Source organism: Amblyraja radiata, chromosome 20, assembly GCF_010909765.2.
Source record: "Amblyraja radiata isolate CabotCenter1 chromosome 20, sAmbRad1.1.pri, whole genome shotgun sequence".
Lineage (NCBI taxonomy): Eukaryota > Metazoa > Chordata > Chondrichthyes > Rajiformes > Rajidae > Amblyraja > Amblyraja radiata.
In genome coordinates, this window is record NC_045975.1 from 35,728,898 (window position 1) to 35,751,096 (window position 22,199).

A 22,199-nucleotide genomic window follows, 5' to 3' on the forward strand; every position below is an offset into this window, starting at 1 on the left:
CGGGTTATTGATAAGGGACCCTATCATGATCACAATGAATGGCGGTGCTGGCTCGAAGGGCCGAATGGCCTCCTCCTGCACCTATTTTCTATGTTTCTATGTCCCTGCTGCAGAACGCACCCAGCACAACCCTGCTCCTTTTTTTTTAACTGTTAGCAGTAACGTTTTATTTACTGGAAGTGCTATATCTATCTGATGCCCAATAAGAGAGTAATATAATTCTGAAATTCACATGTTACCGGCAAAGCACTCAAAATTGTTTTCACGCCATTTACGGAGGAAGCTGCCCTGTTCAAAAATTATGATGCATATCTATAGATATTGTAGTGTTTAACTGTCCGTAAGAGGAAAATAATATGGCTAAAATGTTCTTTTCCTTCTTTTCTTGATATTATTTGGTTATCATTTTAATTCCGGCAAGAATTATTCTCAGATATGCATTTTTTTTAAATTCCGTTCCATCAATATATGTTATTATTGACCTAAACTGGTCCAGGAACCTGAACCATTTACCTCAGCAGAAGACCACATACTTAAGTCCCTGATCTGTCTGTTCCTGGTTCAGTTTAACACACAGGACTGGGAATGCTTGTGAGACTGCCCTCTTTTAAACAATGTACTGGAAGTCATTTAATACAACGTGAACCCTATTCTCCTGCACGAAGAAACAATCTCCTGGAGGAGACACAGGAGACTGCTGATGCTGGAATCTTGAGCAAAAAGCAAACTACTGGAGGAGCTCAGTGGGTCAGGCAGCATCTGGGGAAGATAATGGATAGACGATGTTTCAGTTTGGACCCTCTGGACTGAAAGAGTAAAGGGGAGATAAGCAGCATAAAGACAAGGTGGGGGGTGGGGTGCCCAAGAGCTGTCCAAGACACAGGAATAATAACTACATTTTTTTTTTAAAGAGCAGACACAGGATAGGTTGATCCAGGTGAGACGTGGCATCCACCTTCCTCCAGAGATGCTGCGAGGCCCATTCGGAGCCTCTGCAAATTGATTATTGCTCAAGTTTCCAGCATCTGCAGCCTCGTGTGTCTCCTCCAGCAGATTGTTTTCCTCTATTTTCCTGAAATGAACCATAACCTACAACTGATTCCTCTCATTCTTCAAGAGTTGCTGCATTTTTGTTCTGGCGCCTGGGAGCATGTTCACCATTTAAGATTAATGGAGAGACTGTCTTTTTCTCCCAATATATATCTTCAGTCATCCACTTTTTGAGGGTTGGCAGGGTGAGGTGAATGATAAAAGGAGAAAATCTTTCCTCACTTCTGAGCAGAGAACCTTTGTAGAGTTGTGAATGTGCTTGGGCAGAGAGTCAGCTTGGCATTAGAATATCTCATCAAAAGATCAAGAAAAATAAAACATCATTTTCAAGTTTACACCTCCTGCACTAACCATGGACATTTTTTTCTTATTATACAGTTTTGCACTAATGACTTCTCTTTGCAGTCTTTTTATATAATTGATGAATAATTTATATGTTTGTGTATTATCTGAGTTGATGTGCCTGTGACTGCTATCGGCAGGATTTTCATTGTATCTGGGTTTATGCATGACAATAAAACTCAATTTGATTTGACTCATCACTCTCTGAATTGTTGGCACCTATCTCACAGAGGCTCATTGAAGATCTTGCTTGGGATTAACTCTGTTCAAGATAGTTTCTTTTAGGATCTTTGGTAGCCATCAGGGAGACTTCATTCTACAATTATCTACAAATGCTTGAATTGGGATTGCAGGTATCAAAGGTTCAAAGGTTCAAAGGTAATTTATTGTCATGTGTACCAGACGACTAATCCAAGATATTATCAAAGCGGCTGACCATTTCAGTGTGTACATTAGGCAATCAAACAATGACATTCCTACACCTTATGTCAGCAAATCTCTACCACAATATCTTTTTCTGTTCCTTGATTTGCCTCAGAGATAAGGATTGAATTTTTAGGGGTGGCAAGGTGGCGCATCGGTAGGGGTTCTGCCTTACAGTGCCATGGACCCGGGTTTGATCCTGACTATGGGTGCTATCTGTATGAAGTTTGTACATTCTCCCCGTGACCGCGTGGGTTTTCCTTAGGTGCTCCGGTTTCCTCCCACACTCAAAAGATGTACAGGTTTGGCTTTGGAAACATTTTAAAATTGTCCCTAGTGATTAGGAAAGTGCTATTGTACAGGGATCGCTGCTCTAAACTAAAATAAGGTAAACTATATAATTTCCCCCCAACTTGTTAGACAGAGCTAATCTTATTCCCCATCTCCACAATGGAAAAAAATCATGCACGAAATTAAAAAAAACAACTTAAGCATGTTTAAATATATTCTGTATATATTCTATATTCTGTTGTGCTGACACAAAGCAAGAATTTCATTGTCCTATCTGGGACACATGACAATAAACTCTCTTGAATCTTGAATCTTGAAATAGCTAGTAAGGTAAAAACGTAGCATGGACCATTGTACCTGCTGCTTTAAATGCTAAGTTTGAGCACATGTACAAGAGATGATACAATAACTGTGGTACCCAATCCATTGCATTGTGGTGACTATTTTATAGAGGCCAATGAACCTACAAACCCGCACATCTTTGTGATGTAATAAGAAACCACAGCACCCAGAGAAACCTACGCAGTCACAGGGAGAATGTACAAACTGCACACAGACAGCACCTGGGGTCAGGATCTAACCTGGGTCTCTGTCATTGTGAAGCAGCAGCTCTTTCGGTTGTGCCTATGCTACTTAAGTGCCATAATGGTTAGATCTGGAAACAATTCAAAACTCTGCACCTAAATGGGATACCATCATTGCCAACTTCTGCTTTTGTCAAATAGACTTGACCAAATGAAGCAGTTACCGGTAATAATATTTCACGTCTGAGCTCATCCACAAGTCCGCTATCCATTTGTTAACTTACACCAAGTCTCAATTATATGTCATGCCTATGATCACTGATTTACTTCAGTTGTACCAGCAGTTCCTCAGTTTTAATATTCTCATTCCTGTTTTTCTGTTTGTAAATGGTTCACAGACTGTCGCCCTCCCTTTCTCTGCAACGTCCTCTAGTCGTGCAACACTCTGATATTTTAACATTGAGCTAATTCTGATCTTCTGATCACTCCCAGTTTTAATATCTTTGGCAGGAGACGTGATGGCAAGTATCCCGACAGGGAGGATATTGCTAGCTAGAAAGAGACAAAGAGAAATGCTGGGACCATGAAAACAAAGATCACAGTGAAAATTGTCATGTGATTAACATCCAGTGAGAGCATAGCTGAGGATAACTTCCTGGCAATGTAGTGTGTTCTTGAGAAGATTTGGTATTTGGGAATATCCACTTTGCAAAGGAACAATATGGTGTGAAGGAAAATATCAAAAGGTAACATATTTAAGAACTCTCTAGCCTGATAAGGAACAAAGATATATTTTGTTTACTCAGTCTTTGGACGAGTGACAATTTGAAATGAGTGACTTCAGAGTCATAAGAGCTTTGGGTTGGAACAGAGGCTTCCTTCAGAAGATTGAAGGAGAAAATCATATTAAAGAAGGGCAGTTGAAGACATTGGCAGCGACAACTCAGGAACAATCATCGGAAGATGGAGGGCTCTGAGTTGGAAGCTCAGAGAAGACTCCCCCCTACTGGCACAGTGTTCATTCATTCACTAGGCTAGGATTTGATACCGAGTCATGAGTTTTGTGATTTAATAAAAGAAATGATAAGCTCAAACAGTAAATCAAATGAGGTTATTAGAAGTCAGTAGTATGCATGCATGTTTAAGTAAATCAAGTACTAATAAAGACTAAGTTGCACTAAACCTTGGTTTAGACTCTTTTCCTCACCATGTCAATTGCTACCCTATAGAGGTACTAGGGTCCATAATCTCCCACTTTTGACAACTATGCCATCAATTGCTTGGGCCTCAAGCTCTGTAGCTTAAACACCACTCCACCTTTCCACCTCTCCATCCTTTCCAGCTCCTTTCTATGTATCCCCCTTTGAGACTGAGTGTCAAAACCTTTGTATTCAACTCAAGTTGAATTTATCATACTATGTACATGTACAATAAGGCACAGGTACAATGAAAATATTGTTTGCAGCAGAACCGTAGGTACGTTGGGACGACAGATGGCACAATGGGCTAAGTGTTCGGCTGGCAACCGGAAGGTAGCCGGTTCGAATCCCGCTTGGAGTGCATACTGTCGTTGTGTCCTTGGGCAAGACACTTCACCCACCTTTGCCTGTGTGTGAATGTGTGTGAATGTGTGTGAGTGATTGGTGGTGGTCGGAGGGGCCGTAGGTGCAGATTGGCAGCCACGCTTCCGTCAGTCTGCCCCAGGGCAGCTGTGGCTACAGAAGTAGCTTACCACCACCGAGTGTGACTGAGGAGTGAATGAATAATGCGATGTAAAGCGCCTTGAGTATTAGAAAGGCGATATATAAATCCCATCCATTATTATTATTATTACATAGACCTAGCGAACACAAAAACGTAAAATGATGTACATATTATACATAAATTACACATACATACAACAAGACGGTGAGAAGGAAAAGATTATGCAAAACATAATTAGAAAATTATGGGCGGCACAGTGGCACATCTGGTAGACCTGCCGCCTCACTGCGCCAGAGATCCGGGTTTGATCCTGACCGGGTGCTGACCTGTGCGGAGTTTGCACGTTCTCCCTGTGACTACATGGGTTTTCTCCGGGTGCTCACGATCCTCCCACATCCTAAAGACATGCGGGTTTGAAGATTAATTGGCCTGTGTAAATTACCCCTTAGTGTGTAAGGAGTGGATGAGAAAGTGGGATAACGTAGAACGAGTGTGAACAGGTGATCAGTGGTCGGCTTGGATTTGATGGGCTGAAGGGCCTGTTTCTAGGCTGTATCTCTAAATTAAATTAAAGAAAACAAGCCCAGGGTACTGCAAGAGGTGGTCCATAGTATTCAATTGCCGAGGTTGCATTAGGGTTGTACAGATTGGTTCAAGAACTGATGCTTGAAGGTAAGTAGCTCTTTCTGAACCTAGTGGTGTGTGACCTCAGGTTTCTGTACCTCTGGCCTTATGGTAGTATACAAAAGAGGATATGGCCTGGATGTTGGGGTTCCTTGATGATAGAATCTACCAAGGCAGTGGCTCATATAGATTCTCTTGATGGTGGGGAGGACTGTGCCCATGAAGGACCAGAGGAGATAATGCCTCTGTTAGAGGGAGGCATAAGGATAGATGAACTGACATATGAGAAGAGATCGGCTCAATTTGATCTGCTTCCCAAGAGTTATGAAGAATGAGAGAAGATGTTATTGAACCATACGAAATTCTGACAGGGCTCAACAGGCGGGATGTCGAAAGGACATTTCCTCTGGCTGGGAATCACTAGGATTGGGTCACAGTTTCAAGATACAGAATAAGGCATATAGGGTTGAAATGAGCAGAAATGTATTTATTCAGAGAATTCATAGGTTTCTCTACCATGCAGGGCCGAGGAGACAGTCGTGAATATATATAAAAAGGAGACAGATGGTTTTCTGGACACAAACGACACAAATAATCTGAGGAGAGAATGGGACTATGGCTTGAGAATGACGATTAGTCATGATCACGTGGATGGTGAAAAGTGCTTAATGACTGATTCCTGCTATTTTTCTATGTTTTTAACATTTCTACCATGTTATGATTACGGAGTTGCATAATTCCTTCTTGAACATAAAAATGCAGATGCAGGAAATCTAAAAAACAACAAGTGCTGGAAATACTCAGCAGGTCAGGTAGTCCCTCTAGAAAGCGAAACCGAGTTAACGTTTCCCTTCATCAGAACTGGGAAGAGAAATAAACTGCCTTTAAAACAAACGTTTTAAAAATATCTCTTTTCCAGCTCTGACATAGTGTTTGACCTGAAATATTAACTCTGCTTGCCTTTACAAAGAGGCTGTCTGATCTATTGTGCAGTTTCAGCATTCTTATTACAAATCCTTTTTGTTGGTGTATCAAAGACATCATCCATATGCCAAAAGCAAAAACTATTAAGTCCAGTCTTTGATACAGAAAGGACTTAGAAGATGAATACATCTGCCCCTAATGACCATTGCCAGTCTGGGAGAGGAGTGCTTGAGTGCTAAAACAAAAGGGTTGGATAAACCAAGACTTTGCTATATTAGCAATGTGAGCCATGTATTTTTTCATAAAATGAAGGTATAAATTATGCAGTTGTGCCGTCTTCAATCAATATACAACATTTTCACTTCAATTTGCCTTTGAATGTAATACTCGAGTCATAGCTCAGTCTTCATTCCCTTTTCGCATATAATCCACTGCATCAAACATGGTATGTCCTTTTGGTCTTTCTTACATGGTTATAACAACCCACACAGATACTCCTGTCTTTAAGGAGTAAAACTCTACCCTTTTCACATCACTTGGCAACAGAATGGCCACGCAGTTTTCTCCCCCTGCAATTTCTTTTTTATTTTGAAGGGCTCACATTGTTTCTGATTTATGTTCTCCTTGAAATTAGTAGCCCCTCGGGTGACAAGTCATCAGGGTTACAAAGGTGAGCCCATTTAACATAAATGGAATCAAATTGAGACGTGAAGCATATGCACTATTATATCACGTTTATTGCTTGAAGCCAAGGTCACATTTTTAACCACACGTATATCTGAACCAATTTAGTCAGTTGTAACTTATGAAGCAGAAGAAAATGACTGTTTCTGGCTTTGTTTACAAAGTAAGCCACACTGGATACACCTTATATTTTTTTGTTTTTGTTTATTTTATTAGAAGTTAATACAGTACAAAACAATACAGTGGTACCTAATTTTAGGTGCCAACTATGTCGTAACGTAATACATTCTATGTACAACCTCTAGTTTTATGTTTTTGAAAAGGAAGTAAAAAAAACAAAAAATAGAGAGAAGAAAAAGAGGAAAAATAGATAGTAGAAAATAGAAAAATGTGAAGTGTGTATATAAGAAAAGAAAAAGTAGAAAGTAGAAATAGGAGAAAAAGACCCTTAAAAAAGAAATGTTCAAATCTTTGTTCGGAGATGTAAATCTATCCACGACCTGACCTGAAATCAGTAATCTTTACGGTACTGCTGCATCACATGATTCCAAAAAGTTGATGAAAGGGGACCAACTCCTTAAGAATTGGTCATATTTATCTATTAGGCGGAGTCTCATTTCTTCAAGGTATGCTATGTCCGTCATATTCCTAATCCACAATTTAATAGTTGGTATAGCTGTATTTTTCCAAAATTTAAGTATCAATTTCTTTCCCATTATTAACCCATAATTAAAGAATACTTTTTGGTCTTTGTTTAAATTGATATCTTCTACTATTATTCCAAATATAATCCATTCCGTATTAGGTTCTATTCTTGACTTGAAGAGCTTTGTAAATATATCAAATATATCGCTCCAAAATTTATTCAACTTTGTACATCCTACAAATGAATGTGTTATATTGGCATTTTGAAACAAACATTTATCGCATCTGGGAGAGACGTTTGGGTAGAATTTATTCAACCTCGTTTTTGAATAATATAGTCTATGTAATAATTTAAATTGAATTAAATTATCTTGCATTAATGGAACAATTATGTGTGTTCATCAGATACTTTTCCCATCTATCTTTCAGGATCTTTATCATTAGTTCATGTTCCCAATCTTCTCTTAGTGCCTCTGTTGAGGGTAATTCTCTATTTAATATACTATTATAAAAATATGATATTAGTTTTTGTGAATCAGCCTTAATATTCATTGCTTCTTCTAAAGGGTCTAAAAATATAGTTTGAAATCTATGTATATATTTCTTCATAAAGCCACATATCTGTATATATTTAAAATATTGATTATCATTCAGTTTAAATTTTGATTTTAATTGTTGAAATGATAACAATTTGCCCAATTCATACATATCTCCTACTTTCCTAATCCCCAGTCTATCCCATTGTTTATATGTTTTGTCGATAAGAGATGGTTTGAATGCAGGATTGTTCAATATTGGGGTTAGTACTGATAGATTATTTAATTTCAAGGATAATTTTATTTGTTTCCAAATTCTTATTGTATTGTGAATAATTGGGTTCTTCTTATATATTATACTATTCAATTTTATCGGTGAGAACAAGATCGTTCCTATATCGTACGGGAAACACTCCTCTTTCTCCATTCTTATCCACTCCGACTGGTGAGTGGAACTATCCAACCAGTACATTATGTTCTTAATACGCACTGCCCAGTAGTAATACGTAAAGTTAGGTAATTGGATACACCTTAAAGCGGCGAACATACTGAAGCTACTTTGCGGGTCTGCGTGCTTGTTAAACACCACACAACAGACAGATCAAAGCAATCTCAAAACCAACAAGTCAGATGGAAGCTCCACAGCCTATCATTTGCACAATATACCTTTGTTATGACGGACCATGGGAAGGGAAGTGATGTCCGTTATTGCCAAGTGTCTTCTGCAACCTGCTAGGTATTATCATTGTATGTAGTTGAACTACAGATGATGGCCACACACAAAAGGACACAAAGTGCTGCAGTAACTCAGCGGGCAGGCAGCATCTCTGGAGAACATGGATAGGTGACGCGGGGACTGTATGCGGTCGGGGAGGTGGTGCTAGCCAGGGGTAGTGTGGGTAAGTCTGTTCGCTATAACTGAAATCCATTATAAAGGAGTCTGTTAAAACGAGAGTTTACTGCAGTGATTAAATGTGATGGACAGCTAAACACCAAATCTGACAAGGATTTCCAAAGTGCCAGCAATGATGGCAGGTCCAGCATGTGGGTGCTGAAGAAAAGACTGATGTATTCTCCCCGTGCTTCGCCAAATAGATGACCCACTTGGGTCATAGAAGTGCCAAATAGATGACCCACTTGGGTCATAGAAGTGCCAAATAGATGACCCACTTGGCTTCCTCCTCAGATCTTCACCATCATAGATGATAGCCACAAATTCAATTCACTCCACTCCGTGTGATGCCAATAAATAGCTGAGAGCACTGGTTGTAGCAAAGGCCGGTTGGAATGAGCTACATATCCATCCAGACAATTATAGTACAGTGTAACATAAACATCCACTTGACAAAGTAAAACATTTCCCATGTGTGACCTGATCGCAAAAAATAAGACAAATCTAATCTGTTTAATTAACAGCCAATCAATCTACTTCTCAATCATCAGCAAAGTGATGAAGATGTCACTGGCAAATGCAACCAGGCATCATTGTTCTCCAATCACCCAGTCACTGACTGTTGCCTTGGGTTTCCCCTCTATCACCCAACTCCAGAATCCATCACAGATTTGAAACAAACATGTGCCGAAGAGCAGAATCCCAACAGTGAGGTGAGAGTAACCATGCTGGATGCAACATTAAGGAACCCTGATCAGAGTGATGTCAATGGGAATTATGTGGAAAACACTCCAGTACCATGTCACACTCAGCACCATTGAAGAAGGTTGTGACCATTGGAGGTCAATCATCCCAGTCCCAAGGCATCACTTTTACAATGATATGATATGATTGAAACTCACGGGTTGCAGTGATATAGCGGAAACTCATCTTTTTCACGGGCGGCATGGTGGTGCAGCGGTAGAGTTGCTGCCTTGTGTGTGCATATGTATCCATATGCATATATGCATCTGTATGTGCTTCTACGGAATGTGCATGCCCGTATACATGTGTACTTTAAGTCCATTCAATGGAACCTGATCTCTAATTATCTTGGTTCCGTGTTCTTCCTCATCAAAGACAACAGTGAGGTCTTGTGGACCACACTGGACCAAGACTATATGTAGTCATCCCATGATAAAATAATTCACACACACACCTGTTCTGTGAAAACAAATCACCCTGATGCCAAAGGAAGAACTTTCTGCCCTTTTTGAAGAGCTGCAGAATTTAGAATGAAAGGACAAAAAAGTGCTGGAGAAACTCAGCAGGTCAGGCAGCTTCTGTAGAAAACTTGAATAGATGATGTTTAGGGTTGAGACCCTTCTTCAGACTGATTTGTCCATTTGTGCATAAACCAGCATCTGCAGTCCTTTGTCTCTTCAGAACTTAGGATGACTTTTGGTATTGAGCACCGTCACAAATATTAAATGGAAAGGGTACTTTAAATCGGACATAACACTACTGAATAAAAGAAGCAACTATTTCTGCACCTTTCTATTTTCCTCATCCTATCTGGTGTTTATGCTGTAATCCCTTTTACCTTTCATGCTGTGCCCAAACTGCTCTGCTTTAATAACTGACGTCAAAGAACATGTTAATCTACACATTCCTACCCTCACAGTGGGAATCCAGAACAGGCAGTTTCAAAGGTGTCAGATCCTCAAACAGGAATACGGAGCAGCTGAAATCCGCCGGAACCTGATTAAAGCCAAGCTGTATCCACTCCACTACATCCTGCTTTAAAAAGCATCTAAGCCTTGATGACTGAACACCCGCTGCAGCATTCAGAATTTACATCTTCTACAATGTCAAACGCACAGTGACATTTTTCAGTCAGGTTTCTCTGTGAACTTTGTAAGGCAAAATCCAAAACCATGGAAACGGGGGAAAAAAACACAGGGAAACCAGGAGCCCAGTTTGGTAATTTCACCCCCATACAACATACTGAAAATGGGCCACTCTACTGCTATTGTCAGAGCAAAGGTTAACGACTGTAATTACACAGGGTTCTTGCTTATTCACCAGGATACGGGTTAACGACTCTGCAACAGTTCAGAGTTCCTGTTTATTCAACAAAGCTGCATTGCACACATTTGGGCCATGTTCTGATCGAAGTATAAGTATTGTACACAAAGGGTTGTTTTTCATACGTCTGTTCGTCACTCCATATGCAGTGATGACCAACAGCACACAGCACTCAGCTGACAGAAGATTCTACTGCACATTCTGGGTTGGTGGGAGCATTGCCTTTGGCTTTAATTCAGGGCCAGCTTTAGTGTAACCTGGGTGAGGAACAGCCACATTCTGACATGGGGATACCTTCTTTTTTTATTGTTACTTATGTCCCAGCAACATACATTCTACCAATGCCCCACCCTTAGAGAGCCATTCTCCACCACCACCATTCAGCACATCAGCCCTCCACCTAGACAGCAGATCTGGGCTCCTAGTGCCCTGCATGGTGTGCCTGAAACTCCTCTCAAACATGCTCCAACATGTTTTAGACAGGCTTTGACTTGGCTGCTGATACTCAACCCTTGCATTGAAATTCCCGACCCCTCTCAATGAACTGGCCAACACATCTGAATCACATACTTTCCCTGATCATCTGCTTGAACTCCCTAATTATTGATTCAATCTCTCCATCCCCTCCTTTCCTCAATAATTTCTTCCACCCCCAGATCAGCTGCTGATTCCCACTGATCCCTTTTCCCTGCTGATCTCTCTTCTGCTAGTTATTCCCCACTCCATCTGGTGCTCAATTCCTCCCACATCCCAAAAATGTGCAGGTTGGTGGGTTAATTGGTCACCGTAAGTTACTCCTGGTGAGTAGGTGAGTGATATGATCTAGCAGGGGTGGGGAAAGGGAGTTGATGAAAATGTGAGAAAAGTGGAACAGAGTAGAATAGAGTTAGTGTAAATGACTCCTTGAGTGTCAGTAAGGACGGGTTGGGCTGAAGGGTTTGTCTATGCTGTTTATGGAGATGTATGGGTCTGCTTATGTCGATTAAGGGTCTCTCTCTGATTCTATAACTCTCTCCCTCTGCAATGACAGGAGACCACTGGATAGGCCAGACCTACCCTGGAGTGCGCCCGGTGCCTCCTTGTCAGGATGAATCTACTTTTCTGCAGACTAGACTAACATTTGGTCCACGGGTATGTCCCTGGTGTGAATGTGCAATGTCCTAGATTTTTGGCATCTTACAATCAGTATAGAGCACCTGTTTGCTCTGTTGTTTATACATTACTACAGCTGTGCAGAGCTTTTTGTTTAAGAGAATAACCAGAGAGATCCAACAGTAGTGCAGGAGTTGTGGCCTATATACTAACATCAGCTTTCTATGCTAATTGCTCAATATCATGGCTGATGAAGAATTGTTACAGACTGCAATGTTATGGATTTTGTGGGTGGAGGATTCATACAAACTCCCTACCACTGACTCTCAGATTACACATCAACACAGTCTGCTGGTTGGTAGAAGACTGGTGGACATTTGTGGTGGTGATGGATTATTCAGACTATCTGTGGGTGGAGGGTTATTGCAGAGTCTTTGTGGGTGAGGCTTTGGCTGGGACTCACACTCTGTGTCTGCAGGACCCAGGCAGTGAACTGGACTTATTCATGTGATTGCAGGAAAGGATGAGACGTATCAGACACTCCAAGTTAGTTCTAATGAGTTTGTCAGCCTGGGGTAATGACGGCATTAGCAAACACTGTAGCCGTGAGCTGAAATAACACTCGGTCCTGTGCTGAACTCATCAAGCCACTCTCCAACAGTTGCCCTACCTTTCATAACACATACAATACGCCTTTCATACGCTGCCTGTTGCTGAAATTTACCCGTTAAAAGGCTTTCAAATGCGACAGACATATCTTTTTATTAGAAATTCTGTCATGTCTCCTTTGCACAGCTATCAGAGCTGAAACCAGATAAATCTGGTCCACTTGCAGGCCACAAGAAATGAATGGTAAGGGTTGCCTTGCTTTGAAGAGACCAGAGTGCTCATTGAACAGATCTATCAACCATAGCCCGCAGTGAGCAGGATTTTCTTTGATTTGATTTAGAACTGACTGACAATCATTGCTTCTTAAAACCAAGGCTCAGCTATGCAAATTTACATTTCTGCCAAGCCCTTAAAACAGCAGTTCACTACAAGGTGCCTCAAAACAACGTTATCAAAGACAATTTGACACCAAGCCTATGAGAGCTGACATCATCAGATTGGTGCCCAAACCTTCCTGAAAATGTTGCATTTTTAAAAGGTTTTAAAAAGGGTATTATAACAGAATGGTTGGGGTCCTACATAAAACTGCACTTAAACCTGATCTGAGCATTTTATGATATCAGACTTAAAAGCTCACTGAAGGGAATGGATGTGTTTATCTTTTCCTGATCACCAAGCCCAGTTCAACCAGGAATTTAAATTATATCCAGTTGCTTTGTTTTACTCGATGTGATGTTTTTGGATTCCAATTGGTTCTGTCATGTCTGAGGCAAAATTCTGATTGATTGCAATTGTTAGCTGTAGAATATTAAATTAATTGTAAGCATTTTATTTGATCGATCCCTCTGCCCTCAACATCTTTAACAAATGTTTGCTTGGTTTTCTTTTGTCTATGTTCAATGTCAATTTTTACAGTCACTGGGTTACTTTAATGGCTAACAGGAACTCCACTTCAGAAGATGAGTACATTTGGGAAATCCGAGAATGTCAAAAAGAAAGTTTTAAGGTGAATTGCCTGTGACAATATTTCAGGAATGTAACAATGCTGTAAATCTTCAAAAGGTTGAAGATTCTTGCAGTGGATATTAGTCCTGTTCAAGATGTGAATAATAGTAAGATTAAACGAGAATTTACCAGTTTGAAGTTTGATCTGTATTTTATGAGGAGTTACGATGAGGGATTACATGAAGAACCCGTCCAGCACGCATGCGCGACATACTTCAAAGCAGCGGTATGGAATCACAGAAAGACACAGTAATTGAAATAAATATAGTAAAGAAAAGGAGAGCTTAGATACCAGTTTGATCTCTATTATTGAGGGTGGGAGCGGAGGGCACGTAATCCCTCATCGTAACTCCTCATAAAATACAGATCAAACTTCAAACTGGTAAGTTCTCGTTTAATCTTACTATTTTACTTCGGAGTCAAGTGAGTGACTACTTGAAGATTTTAAAGCTCTGTGATTTCAAACCATGTAACAGTTCATACTTCACTCGCTGCCGAAGTCATTCGAGGGAGGAAGTATGTTATCGTAATCAACCATGAATCTGTTTGTAAAACAATAATGGTGTTATTAACAATAACAAGACCAAAATGCTCCCCCCGGGCTTAAATTATATATTTGCAGATTCTAATACTTTTTCTGCAAATGATACAGGTTCTGCCAGCGGCTTGTTATAAAAGTTTGGAACGTATACTCCCTAGACCACCCCGCTGTAGCCAGGATGTGGTCCATAGGCACGTCCATCCTCTTAGTCACTGATGTGGATGCTGCCCTGGTGGAGTAAGATTTATACACGTTAGTATGTACTCCAGCAACTCCCAGTACCTGCTTGAGCCACTTGAGATAGTTTGGCTCGTCACCCGACCATAAGGTTTCTTGTGGCTGGCCCATAAGGCTTTTTCTCTCCTTCGAGGATTACTTATTGCGTCGATGTAGTTCAATAAGTGGGTCATGACACATAACCGTGGTTCAGGTGGGTATGCCCGGAATTCCATGACTAGACCTGATGTTCCTGGTCTGCTCTGTTTGACCAGCCCCTGAATGGTAAATGTAACATGGTCTAGTAGACTATATTGTCCAATTATAGATGGAGGAAACTGGACTCTTTGTGCTGAGACAAGGCCATCAGCATGACCGTCTTCAGGGTGGGCTGTTCCAGGGTGAGGGACCTGGCTGGTGACCATCCCCTAAGGTACGTCAGGTCCACACTGACATCCCAGATTTGGGTGTACCTAGGTCTGGGGGATTAGAGTTGAATAGGCCTCTCCTGAATTTGATCACCAGCGGGTGGTACCCTATGGCCTGTTGTCCTGGTGCCCGAGTTAAGTAGGCTGACAGAGCACTTCTGGCTGTGTTGATGGTGCAGTAGCTGAGTCCTTCATTGTGGTGAAGACCTGCCAGGAACTCCAGTACAGGTTTTGTTGTAGTTGAATATGTGGTTCCTGTATTTGAATAGTATCTTCCCACTTCTTGATGTTCGCCAAGTATGTTCCCTAGTGGATATACGATGGGATGCTATCATCGTGTCGATAGCGCTATTTTGACAATCCAGGCCCAGCAGTGGTCTTCCCAATTCTGCAACCCAGGCCCAGTAATGGTCTTTTCAAATCTGCAACCCAGTAGTTTAATTTATCGTGGCATGTGCGTAGTACCCGACTGATGAGGCCGTAGTACCTGACTGATGAGGTAGGAAAAAGGGGGGAGAACATAGATTAGATTCCCCCCCCTCCTAGTTCAGCGGGAATGAATTCATTGCCACTGCCTCAAAGTTTGGTTTCATGCGACATACATCGGTACGTGGTGATTCAATTGAAATACAGGGAAATCGATATCTGGTGTTCCATATTGCTTTGTAATTTCAGCAAATACATTGGTTTAATATGTCTGTTTACAGTATTTAGCTCACCTGATAGGTAAGTTTGCTGATGGTCGAATATGTTTGACGACCTACGGTTACCAATTGTTAAATAAATTGTCACATGATATCGATTTATTCTGCCCAAGTGGTTGGTGTATGCCACCACTGTGATGTTGTTAATTTATAAACGAACATGCAAAATGGTGCACTACAGAATAATATGCTTTACCAATAGAACGTACTCAACATTCCCAACTAGGTTTTACGCCCAGTGTCTATAGTGATGACAACTCCAGATTAGTCCATTTGCCACCATGTTCTGGGTATGGGGATTTAGTTTAAAACATTAGCACCTTAGCTCTAATGGAAAGGTTCAAGTTAAGTAGCTGGAAATGCTGCTATTAACTCCCAATTACTCTAGCCACTGTTGAATGGTTGGTTGATTGATACCATTAATTGTTACAGGTTGTGTCATATGCTGACTCTCCTATGGCAATGTTATAGATGAGTGGGTAGAGTTAATTGAATACCAGATAGTCAATAGTAGTGGATGGTGTCAACGTAGATCTATCTGGATAGAATGACAGGCTCGGCTAAATAAGTATAGTAGCTAATGCTGTTGATTAGCTATTCCCATGGATTTGTCTGTCGTAAATATCATAGAGACATGCCATGACGATATGTTCCTTAATAGTGTCAGGGCTGGTTTGAATATCTGGGAACAGTTTTGGCTGATATTAGCCATAATCGACAATTTATACTGCCATAGATACCCCATCCAGGTAAATAGGTATCGCCGAAATTTTATGAATGGGTACTGAATAGTATGCATCTTTAAACTGATGTCTACCATAAAGTATCCTAGGAAATCCATGGTTAGCAGTTACAAATTTCCATAAGTGTATAACCTGGTGAAATACTCAAGTGGTAAAGTCAATGATGGTGTGACATTCACCATCTTGGGTTTGTTGGTACCAAAGGTTCATATAGGCTTCTTTATGACCCCTAATATATCTTTTCCAGTTAGCTAGTCCCTCATGTTCTTTTTTAGTGGGAGGGTAGTCCCCTTGGGGTGCATGCTGAACTGGTAATATATGGTAGGTACACACAATTGCTGGGGAAACTCAGCGGGTGCAGCAGCATCTATGGAGCGAAGGAAATAGGCGACGTTTCGGGCCGAAACCCTTCTTCAGACTGATGGGGGGTGGGGAAAGAAAGAAGGAAAAGGGGAGGAGGAGGAGGAGCCCGAGGGCGGGCGGATGGGAGGGTGGGAGGAGACAGCTAGAGGGTTAAGGAAGGGGAGGAGACAGCACGGGCTAGCCAAATTGGGAGAATTCAATGTTAATGCCATAAGGACGCAAGGACCCCAGACGGAATATGAGGTGCTGTTCCTCCAATTTCCGCTGTTGCTCACTCTGGCAATGGAGGAGACCCAGGACAGAGAGGTCGGATTGGGAATGGGAGGGGGAGTTGAAGTGCTGAGCCACCGGGAGGTCAGGTAGGTTATTGCGGACTGAGCGGAGGTGTTCGGCGAAACGATCGCCCAACCTACGCTTGGTCTCACCGATGTAAATCAGCTGACATCTAGAGCAGCGGATGCAGTAGATGAGGTTGGAGGAGATACAGGTGAACCTTTGTCGCACCTGGAACGACTGCTTGGGACCTATATATGGTCCCCAGATAAGGGACGTATCAGATATTAAACTGATAAAAACAGATACTATACTTGATCTTAGCCAAAAGGCCGAGAAGTGATGGGATTCTTAATTCAATTTTTATCCTTGAATATTTTTGGTATATAACTACCAAGTGTGATAGTTCTTCATGTTCCCAACCCAGGTGTGATTCCCCCCCCCCCCCCCCCCCTGTTAGTACTAACCCTTCACCTTTTATGTGATGGTAGGAACCATACTTATCTGTCTTCACTGTTGTTTAGTGGTGTGTTCATTTCTTCGGTTTCTGGTTCCTTGTCTGTAGGGATGGTGTTGTTGGGGGGTGGCGCATTTTCCATGGGGCCCGCTCTGGACCCTGGCCTGAAAGGGCTTACTGGGGGTTGGCATGCAGGCCCCGAGCTTTCACCAGTACTATTAAGTAGACGCCTACTGGTGGACGCGTGGAGGTACTGCTGTCTGGTTTTGTGTGGTGCTCATTCCAGGCCCTGCCCTCTTGATGCCGAATATTTTGGATACTTCGTCCAGTTTCTTAGGCTTGGTATGATAACTTAGCCAGATAGCAGGATCTGTGGTTGTGAGGTCGGCGTTCTCACAGTCCTGTGAATTTTAGGTTGAGGGCAGGTTTTATAACTTCCTGAGAAGTTGCGGAGCATCTGTGAACAGTAGGGTCAGGTGTTTTGCCATACTACCCTGCCCCTCTGGAATGAGCATGCGAAAATGATAGCCGACGTCAGCGGTATCAAATGCAATTTAAGATATTTGGGTTTTAAAAAGCTATGCTCAATGTACCCCCCAATAACGGTGGGCACTTTGAGTAAATGCAATTTAGGGGAGGCGTGATGAAATCCAACGCCTCATGACTACCTGTCTTGGAGAGGTTTTTTGACAAGAACAGGTAGTAAGCTGGCCGTCAGTTGAGACTGAAAAGCCATCTCGCTAGTGGTGGAGCCACATAGCGGCCACACCCAGCAGCTCTTCCTGATCCTGTACCTCAAGCATACTCCAGATGTTGTTCAGCCAGTGACCCCTCTTCTTGACCAGCCCATCCCTGGTCGCCATCGATCCCTCGACAAGGGAGATGGCCAGTGCTGTAGGCACTAGAGTGGGAGTGTTATGCTCCCTTGGCGAACTTGCCCCTGTTCCTGAGGCAAGTCTCGCTGGAGTTTTTGGCTCCATGACCTTGCTCTAGGCTTGGAGAACAGACACTTACTTGCTCTTGTTTGAAGTGCCGATTCCATCTTCTGTGTCTGTCTCCAGCCCAAGGTTTTGTTGCTGGCTTTGCTGCTAGAGGCTGTCTGCCGTTTTCGGGCGGCATTTCTGCGGTTCTCGGGCGGTGAGTCTCCTTGTCGGGAGATGCAGGGATTACCGGCCGGTTTTTTGAATTTCCCTCCAGTCCGCTGCTGTTGGTCAGACAGCTGTTAGCGGACTGGGCATCGGCTCAGTACCCTGACTGCGGACCGCAGCGTGTGCGGTCCCGGTGCCGCCTCTCCCCCCTCCACTGACGGAGCGCTCCTTCCCTGGAGTCGAACAGGGGCCGCTTCCCTCTGTTCTGCTTTGTTGTCTCCAGTTCCCCTGGAGCAACAAAGAGGAGCAAAGTCGTGAGTTTAACATGTAGGTAAGTACTTACCTAACAGTCCGTTCCTTCAGGCTTGTAGCGGGAGCGCCTCTACTCCCGTTCGTCGCTGTTGCATCTGCGTGAACGCAATGCCGCGCATGCATGCTGGACGGGTTCTTCACGTAGTCACTCACGTGACTCCGAAGTAAAATTGCAGGTTCTGGTTAGCTGAAGTAATGGAAGATTGGTGGCTGTTCTGATACCACACTTCTCCAATGGAAAATTTGACTGGAGTGAGAGTGGAACAGAAGGGAACAAATAATAATACATGGCAGAGCACAAAGTGGAATTCTCCGCCTCAGAAGGCAGTGGAGGCAGGTTCTCTGGATGCTTTCAAGAGAGAGCTAGATAGGGCTCTTAAAGATAGCGGAGTCAGGGGATATGGGGAGAAGGCATCCCCTGATTGGGGATGATCAGCCATGATCACATTGAATGGTGGTGATGGCTCGAAGGGCCGAATGGCCTACTCCTGCACCTACTGTCTATTGTCTATTGTCTAAAGTGTTGCAGTAACTGAACAATTCAGACAGTGTCCCTGGAGAACATGGATAGGTAACGTTTTAGGTCGAGACCCTGCTTTAGACTGCTTGGAGAGAGAGAGAGAGAAGAAAACTATAAAAAGGGAGATGAAGAACCTGTGTGGCAGGTAATAGGTTGACACAAGAGAGGGAGGGGGTTTTGATAGTTGATTCGAACAAAGGCCAAAGATAAGAAAGGATGGAAGATGTGAGACAGGTTTGAAGAGTTGTAGATTGTAAAGCCAGAGGGAGGAAATTGGCTGGGGAGGTGAGGGGGTGGGTGGAGTGGATAAATAAATGGGAGTTCAGGTGGGACACAGGGGTGGGAAGGGTAAAGGGAGGAGGGGGATTTGGGGGAGAAAGGGGGGTGGGGTGTGTTTAGAGAGGTCACGTAAAATTGGAGAATTCAATGTTCATGCCATTGGGTTGTAAGCTGCTCCAGTGGAATATGAGGTGCTGTTCCTTCAGTTTGCATGTGGTCCCTTGCCAAAGCAAAACAATATGGATGCTGGAAATCTAAAGTAAAAACAGAAAACTCTAAACACTCAGCAGGTCAGGCAGCATCTTTGGAGAGGGAAAATTAACATTCCAGTTCAATGGTCTTTCATCAGCCTTTAATCCTAATTATGATAAAGGTTTGATAACATGAAACACTAAGTGGAAGCTATAAAAGTGGATAGAATTACAATTTTCAATAAACCATTGGACAGCTATATGGATAGGAAGGGTTTTGAAGATTATGGGCCAAATTCAGGCAAATGGGACTTGCCCAGTGGCATGGAGAAGTTGGGGCGAAGGGCCTGTTTCTATATTGTATGGCTTTATAACTCCAATTTAATTTATATATCTCCCTGCAGATGCTACTTGTCCTGCATATTTTTCGTATTTTCTGTTTGTAGCAATGTTTTTGTTGGGAGATGGGACTTGCTGGTGTGTTTTCCTGACCTTCATCCCTCTACTAATACATTGAGAGCAGCATCCAAATATTCAATGAGTTTGTTCGCTTCCCTGCTCTGCCATAACTTGTGATTTTCTTCCGAAAACTGTTCACTGACACTCGGAGCAGCTGAAAACAGCAAGCACCTTCCTATCAAGAGGTGAAGGTACCATTTCATTCTGCATCATTAATTTTCTGCATGTGCTACTAATTCCTACTAATTCAGCTTGTGTTTCTAAGCAGCGAAATTGGCACAGAATGAACATTGTGACCACATCAACAATGAGAAACCACACATGTTCCAGGTGCGACCTATTCTAAGCCGTCCTTTGTGCATTAGTATTCCTGACTTTTCCAGCACAATTTCTCAAGCAAAGGTTTTTAACAAGCAGGAAACTTAGTTTGTAAATTAGACAATAGACAATAGACAATAGGTGCAGGAGTAGGCCATTCGGACCTTCGAGCCAGCACTGCCATTCAATGTGATCATGGCTGATCAACCCCAATCAGTACCCCGTTCCTGCCTTCTCCCCATATACCCTGACTCCACTATCTTTAAGAGCCCTATCTAGCCTTCTCTTGAAAGTATCCAGAGAACCGGCCTCCACCACCCTCTGAGGCAGAGAATTCCACAGACTCACAACTCTCTGTGAGAAAAAGTGTTTCCTCATCTCCGTTCTAAATGGCTTACCCCTTATTCTTAAACTGTGGCACCTGGTTCTGGACTCCCCCAACATCGGGAAAATGTTTCCTGCCTCTAGCGTGTCCAAACCCTGAATAATCTTACATGTTTCAATAATCTCCACTCATCCTTCTAAATTCCAGAGTATACAAGCCCAGCCACTCCATTCTCTCAGCATATGATAGACCCGCCATCCTGGGAATTAACCTTGTAAACCATTAAGGAGGAGGAGCCATCTTGGGGAACGGCTGCTAACCAGCAGCCGTTCCTTTTAATTCACTTTTTTTTTGTAGTTTTAGTGAGTCCTGTGTTTTGTTTGTGGGAGAGATAGACTTTTTAATGTGGGGGGTAGGGGGTAACAATATTTCTAGGTCCCTACCTGGTCGGTGAGGCAGCTTTTTCTCCGGGCTGCCCCGTCGACCCGTCCTCGTGGCCTACCAGCGGGCGTGGAGCGCCGTTTCCTGGCGGGAACTGCCCAGCACCTCGGCTTCGGTGGCGGCACAGCGCTGAAGCGCTATCGCGGAGCGGAGCGGGCGATGCCTTGCCTGGGTCGCCGCGCTGGATCGACGTGCTGGAGCTCTGGTGAGCTGTGACCGCCGAGTTCAACACCTCCGGGCTGCGGGTCTGCGGAGCGGAGCGGGCGGCGCCGACTTTAACATCGGGAGCCTGGGAGCTCCAAACCGGCGCGGCCTTGTCGGCTTCGGAAGCCGCGGTCCCCAGTTAGGAAGCGGCCGTTCCAGGTGGCCCAGCCGCTCAAAGGACTCTCCCGAAGCTGGGGCAACAGCACCCGGCCAGAACGGCCAGGAACGTCGGGCCTCCGTAGAGGCAATAGCGGAGGCCTCAATAGGCCTGACTTTGGGAGAACTGGGGATGGGGACTGGACATTGTGCCTTCCCCCACAGTGGTAACCATTGTGGGGGGATGATTTTTTTGTGTGTAAGTGAATATGTTAGTTTGTGTCCAAGATGGCTGTCGGAAGGGAGAGTGTACGCTGGCGCGGTTTAGCTGCCGCTGCTCTCTCTTCACATTGTGTTTTTGATTTTTTGTCTTTGGAGCGAATTCTGTCTTTAATCTGTGTATTGATGATGTCCTTATTATTTATTTTACTCCGACTATATGTTTTTTCTCTCTTGTTAATTTCTGTAAGGTGTCCTTGAGACTTTGAAAGGCCACCCGCAAATAAAATTTATTATAATTATTATTATTATTATGCTGCACTCCCTCAATAGCAAGGATGTCCTTCCTCAAATTAGTGGACCAAAACTGCACACAATACTCCAGGTGTGGTCTCACTAGGGCCCTATACAACTGCAGAAGGACATCTTTGCTCCTATACTCAACTCCTCTTGTTATAAAGGCCAACATGCCATTTGCTTTCTTCACTGCCTGCTGTACCTGCATGCTTACTTTCATTGACTGATGAACAAGACCCCCAGATCCCATTGTACTTTAACTTTTCCCAACTTGACACCATTTAGATAGTAATCTGCCTTCCTGTTTTTGCTA

General features: G+C 43.0%; 1 protein-coding gene and 1 pseudogene across 3 annotated transcripts in view; both read right to left on the reverse strand.

Annotated features, from left to right (window-relative positions):
* Positions 1 to 22,199, reverse strand: part of LOC116984843 (tetraspanin-18-like) — a 163,469-nt gene that overhangs the window by 139,626 nt on the left and 1,644 nt on the right. The gene's annotated exons all lie outside the window — the stretch shown is intronic.
* LOC116984864 lies at positions 16,916 to 17,024 on the reverse strand (annotated as a pseudogene).